The sequence below is a fragment of the Triticum dicoccoides genome, chromosome 1A (genome assembly GCF_002162155.2).
Source record: "Triticum dicoccoides isolate Atlit2015 ecotype Zavitan chromosome 1A, WEW_v2.0, whole genome shotgun sequence".
NCBI lineage: Eukaryota > Viridiplantae > Streptophyta > Magnoliopsida > Poales > Poaceae > Triticum > Triticum dicoccoides.
The window spans coordinates 343,128,058-343,133,893 of NC_041380.1; positions in this window are offsets into that span (position 1 = coordinate 343,128,058).

Genomic DNA, 5,836 nt, shown 5'->3' on the forward strand with positions numbered 1-5,836 from the left:
ATCTATTCAACCATTTATGAGCATTATGTTTGGTGGAGGATCAAAAGGATAGGTACTAGGGTTGGGCAAAGTGGCTATCACAAATGACATGTCTCTTGCAAATGTCATGCTTGTCCAATCCCTTAAGTACCATCTGCCTTCTGTTCGCCAGTTGGCTTCTGTTGGCTATGATACACTCTTTGGACTAACATATGTGAAAGTCTTTAAGAGACATACTCTCGAAGTGGCCTTTGTTGGAGAGTTGGATGGCAACCTTTACATGGTTGATTTCTCGAAAGAGAGCACATTCCATGCAACTTGTCTAATGGCCAAGGCCGACAAGGGGTGGCTATGGCATAGCCGGCTAGCCCATGTCGGCATGAGAAATCTTCAAGATCTCTTAAAGGGTAATCACATCCTTGGACTAACAAATGTCTCTTTTGAGAAAGATCGTGTGTATAGTGCATGAATAGCCGGGAAGCAGCATCAATCAAAGCACCCACCCAAGAATATTGTGTCTACTTCAAGGCCTTTGGAGCTCCTTCATGTGGATCTTTTTGGGCCTCCTTCATGGGATAGTCTTGGTAGGAAAAAGTATGGGCTTGTCATTGTTGATGATTACTCAAGATATACATAGGTTTTCTTCCTCAAGTCCAAGAATGAGACGAAGATCACCTTCATTGATTTTGCCAAGCAAGCTCAATGCAAGTTTGACAAAGAAATCTTATCAATAGGAAGTGATAATGGCTCTGAGTTCAAGAACTACACCTTCGAAGAATTTCTTAGTGATGAAGGGATTGAGCATCAATATTCAGCTCCATACACTCCTCAACAAAATGGTGTATAAGAAAGGAAGAACCGCACACTTGTGGAGATGGCAAGGTTCATGTTGGATGAATACAAGTTGCCACATAGTTTTTGGGCCGAAGCTGTCAACACCGCATGACATGCATCAAACCGGCTCTTTCTCCGCACTATATTGGAAAAGACTCCATATGAGCTCTTAACTAGGAACACGCCAAATGTCAAGTACTTTCGTGTATTTGGGTGAAAATGTTTCATCCTCAACAAAAGAGAACGGTTAGGAAAAATTCAATCCAAAACCATTGAGGGCATATTTGTTGGCTATGGATCAAACTCTCACGCCTATAGAGTCTACAAGAAATCCAATGGATGTGTTTTAGAAACTTGTGACGTGGTGTTTGATGAATTTAATGCCTCCCATGGGGAGCAAGTTGATCTAAGTGATGCAGGTGAAGAAGATTCTTCTCAAGATATCTTGACCATGGGTGTTGGTGCACTTCTTCCGATGGAACAAGAACCTCATGATGATGATGAAGAAGATGGAAGCTTCACGCATCATCAAACTACCTCAACACCCATACCACCACAAGCTCCGATTTCTCAACCAATGCCCATAGACCAAGTAAAAGATGATGATCAAGTTCCTCTTCATGATAATCATCAAGAACAAGATCATCCTCATGTTCAAGAACAAGAAAGTGCAATCATTGAAGATGAACCTCAACAAATGCAAGATGAAGAAGAAGATCTTCCACCACACATCACTAATCCATATGTTGAGGACGTGGATGATGGACATGAAGTTGAAACTCATGAAACTCTTACCTCCATCATGCCCCGTGTGGCCGAACATGTTGATGTTGACAAAATGTTCACCGGCATATCAGAAGGTAGAGTCACTCGTAAACACTTGACAAACTTTTGTGCTCACTTCTCGTTTGTGTCTAGTGTTGAGCCTCTCAAGGTACAAGATGCATTGATGGAAAATGATTGGCTCGTTGCTATGCAAGAAGAGTTGAACGGTTTTGAACGCAACCAAGTGTGGTCATTAGTCAAGAGGCCAACTATCGAGCACAACATCATTGGAACAAAGTGGATTTTCAAGAACAATCAAGATGAGAATGGTGTAATCATCCGTAACAAGGCAAGGTTAGTGGCACAAGGGTACTCACAAGTTGAAGGTTTATACTTTGGTGAGACCTTTGCCCCCGTTTCCCATCTTGAATCCATTCGCATCTTACTTGCTTATGCTGCTTTCATTGGTTTTACATTACATCAAATGGATGCGAAGAGTGCTTTCCTTAACGGTCCTCTATAAGAAGAACTATATGTATCACAACCACCTGGGTTTGTTGATCCCATCACAAAGACTATGTATATGAACTTCATAAGGCCTTGTATGGCCTCAAACAAGCACCTCGTGCTTGGTATGATCATCCTAAGAAGTTTTTACTCGATGGTTTTGTGAGAGGGGTGATCGATCCCACTCTTTTTACTAAGAGGGACAAGGGTGATTTGATCTTATGGCATATATATGTAGATGATATCATTTTTGGTTCTCCTAACATTCATTTTGTCACAGCCTGATTTTTGGCCCTTTCTTTTTCTATTGATTTTCCGTGGTTTTTGCTTGAGTTTTCTTTTTTCGTGGTTGTGTGGTCTGGAAACTGAAGAAGATGCCCTCTTCTTTCTTTCCAGAGTGGCTTGTCATTCCCATATCCATCCCAAGACCTTGCCATTCCATCTTGGACCAATCCCAAGATTCTTTTTATTGGGAATATTCTTTTTTCTATTAAAAGAATAACCCAATTCGCCCTAGGTTGTGAAGCAACCCATATTTCCATCACTCCCAAAATTCCCAAATAATTCTCATAAACTGTTTGGGTCATATCTTCCTCAAATATGGCAAAATATTTCATTTGCCATGTTCCTCGTCATGCTCAATTAATTCATTTCCTATTCTGTCCTAAATGGCACATTGTGAAGCAAGTGCTATTTATCTTATCCCATTTGACCCCAAACTTTGTGGAAATATTTTCATGTCCATATAATTGAATTGTGCCAAAATTCAACTTTATTTGCCTAGCCAATATTCCTCAGTGATTTTTCAAAGTTCCTATCTAAGGGAAGCCTTTGTGAAGGAAGTGCTAGATAGGGTTATCCAAATGAGTTGAAATGTTTCACACTCCTTAATGTGCTCATATAAATTCCCTCCTCCAATTTGCAGACCTATACAATCATCCATGTGAGCACATGACCAAATCTTTGATTTTGTCCAAATTTTCAGTTAGTGAAGCAAGTATATTTTATCTTGCTCCATTATTGCTGAAACTTTTCCAGGGCCTTCTCCTACCTATATAACCTATATCTACCACATTTGGGAATATTTAATCTAGCCATTTTTCTTCAGGAATTTTCTCAAGTTTCTGTCCAAAGAGGATCATTATGAAGGAAGTACCATTTTGGCTTGGCCAAATGGTATGAAATTTTTGTGGCACTCTCATATGACCAAATAACCCTGCCATGCACATTTTCAGCCTAATCCATCACTCTATGTGAGTGCTTCTTCCTGATCTTATTTTTGGACCAATTTATGTAGTTGTTAAGCAACTGTAATAATCCTTGAGCCAAACCCCTCCATAATTACCACAACTATAGTCCTTCCTATCCTAAACCTGCCAGACAACTCATTTGCCTCCAATCTCACCTCGGTTGATCACTGTTTCATGATCAAGTTTATTGCAGTGAACTTCAGGTGACGATTACCATTTAACCACATCGCCTTTAACCAAGTTACCACCGCAGTTGAAACCGCTCCTGGAAGGACTTACCCTAGACAACAATTGTCGTTCATTTGGCTCTTCTTGATGCCAGTCTGCATGGTGACCACCGCTTTGGCACACACTGGTCGCGCCCAAAACGTCTTCTTGCTCGGGCCCCTTCTCTGCTTGGCGTCTCAGCAAGCACGTGCCTGTCTACTGTGTTCCCCGCATCATCGCCGTCCTCCTGGAGCCATCTCCCCCTCCGTACGCTTCTCCGTCGGTGCTCGTCGCCGCGCGCCCATGAGTGAACTGTGGCCGACCAAGCATTAATGGCGCCTTGGCCGCTCCCCCTCTGCGCCTTCGGACCCTCTTGCCCTGTGCGCCTTTGTAGCTCGCCACTCTCTCCCTCGTCGCCTTCCCGCTCCCTCCCGTGATCGATGAGCATCACCAGAGCGTTGGCCGGACCTCCACGGCGACACCCGATCTCGGCCCCCCTCGCCCGCCTATCCGCCCAAGGTTGATGCTAATGGTCATGTTATGCTAGGAGTAATGTTGTACTTGTGATATTCATGCTCGTCATTATGCCATGCTCAGTTGGATATGATTCATTGTTGATATGGTGGATAGTTATGTTGTACCCTCTTGCTCATGTTTATATCATGCTCATGGATTGTACTTGCATCATGTTATTTTATCATGGCCCGGCATATTGCATTCAAGTTTAACCGGATTAAACTGAACTTGAACAACTGTTGGCTGAATCATGGTGCCACCATATCGAGCTGACCAGTGCAACCACGCTTGCCTTTATGGGAAGGTCCTAACTGGGTCTATTGTTGTTCCTCTCACCGGTGCCTCCAATGAGGGAAGGTTATGCGCGGGCGCTACCTTGGCTAGGTAGGATGGCATAAGCCTTGTGAGCCCGAGTTTGGTTATGTGCACATGTCCCCATTTGGGACCATTTATTGTTTTGCCACGACGGTGGCCGTTGGTGTCTTTGGTAGACACGGGACCACCCATGACTTAAACCAGAAGGGGAGTTAGTCGGAGTGGCCGGGAGAGTGTCATGGCAGTAGGACGGTTCTGTCGGAACGCCGTTGGTCCACCCGAATGGGAGTGCGAGGCCATGGGTTCCATGGTGTGGGTACAATGTACTAACCTCTCCAAAGTGTATATTAAATCTATCGATAGCCGTGCCCGCGGATAAGGGTCCAGTTCATGTCGGTCACACTATGGGTCAACAGTATTACTAATAACTTGATTAATAACAACCCTGGTTTGATGATGAGATAAGTTGGTTATGTGATCCTGAATGATCACCGTTTGGTTACGAGGTAATCCGTTGAACCAAGAGTGGTTCCCTTCGTGATCATGAGATGATCACCGTGGTATCGAGGATACCGAGTTGATGGATATTTGTGGTGTTGTGTGAGAATCGCGGGTGAAGGTCAAGCTCCTTGTGGTCATGTATGAGTACTACGGTATTGTTTATACCAAGCTTGATTTGATCTTGAGATGATCGTGTGATGTCCGTGTTGGTTACGAGGTAACCCGAACAGAGTAAGTTGGTGCATGATAACGTCATCATGTTGCATGATAGTGTCATCATGTTTATATGTTCATGCCATGCTCGTATGGTTCTAGTTGTATCATGTGGTTCATGCCATGTTGCTGTATCATGTTGTTCATGCCATGTTGCTGTATCATGTTGTTCATGCCATGTTGTTTTGATAATATCATGATAAACCTTGTTAATCTGTAATTGCCATGTTGTCGTATGTATTGATTGCTTTGGTTGCTGTGAGCTTGCAAATACATTCAATGTACTGACCTGGCATGTCATGCCAGTTTGCAGGTCATGCCGGATTTGATTGCTTGTTTGCCGTGGATCCCTTGTTTGCGAGCTAGGATAAGCGTTCCAGCTAGAGGCCCTGAGGAGTGGAGTTCACCATCGTCGTCGTTGTTCCGCAGCTAGAGTTATTCCGCTGCATCGTGTTGTTCTGTTGCTTGCATGGAGCAACCGTGGCAGGCGTAGTGTCCCCGTGCTGATGTAATCCCCCTGTATCCAAATAAATTGTAATAAAGAGCTGATTTGTTCTGTGCTAAGCAGTGTCGTATTCCATAAGACTTCTCCTTGATCGTTGGGCTGGAATACGGGGCGTTCCGGTTTTCTCTGAGCCGGGGTGCCACACATTTGTGCAAGAAGTTTGCGGCTTCCATGACCAAGAATTTTGAAATGTCACTCAATGCGGATTTGAAGTTCTTCCTCGGATTTCAAATTAAAAAATTTC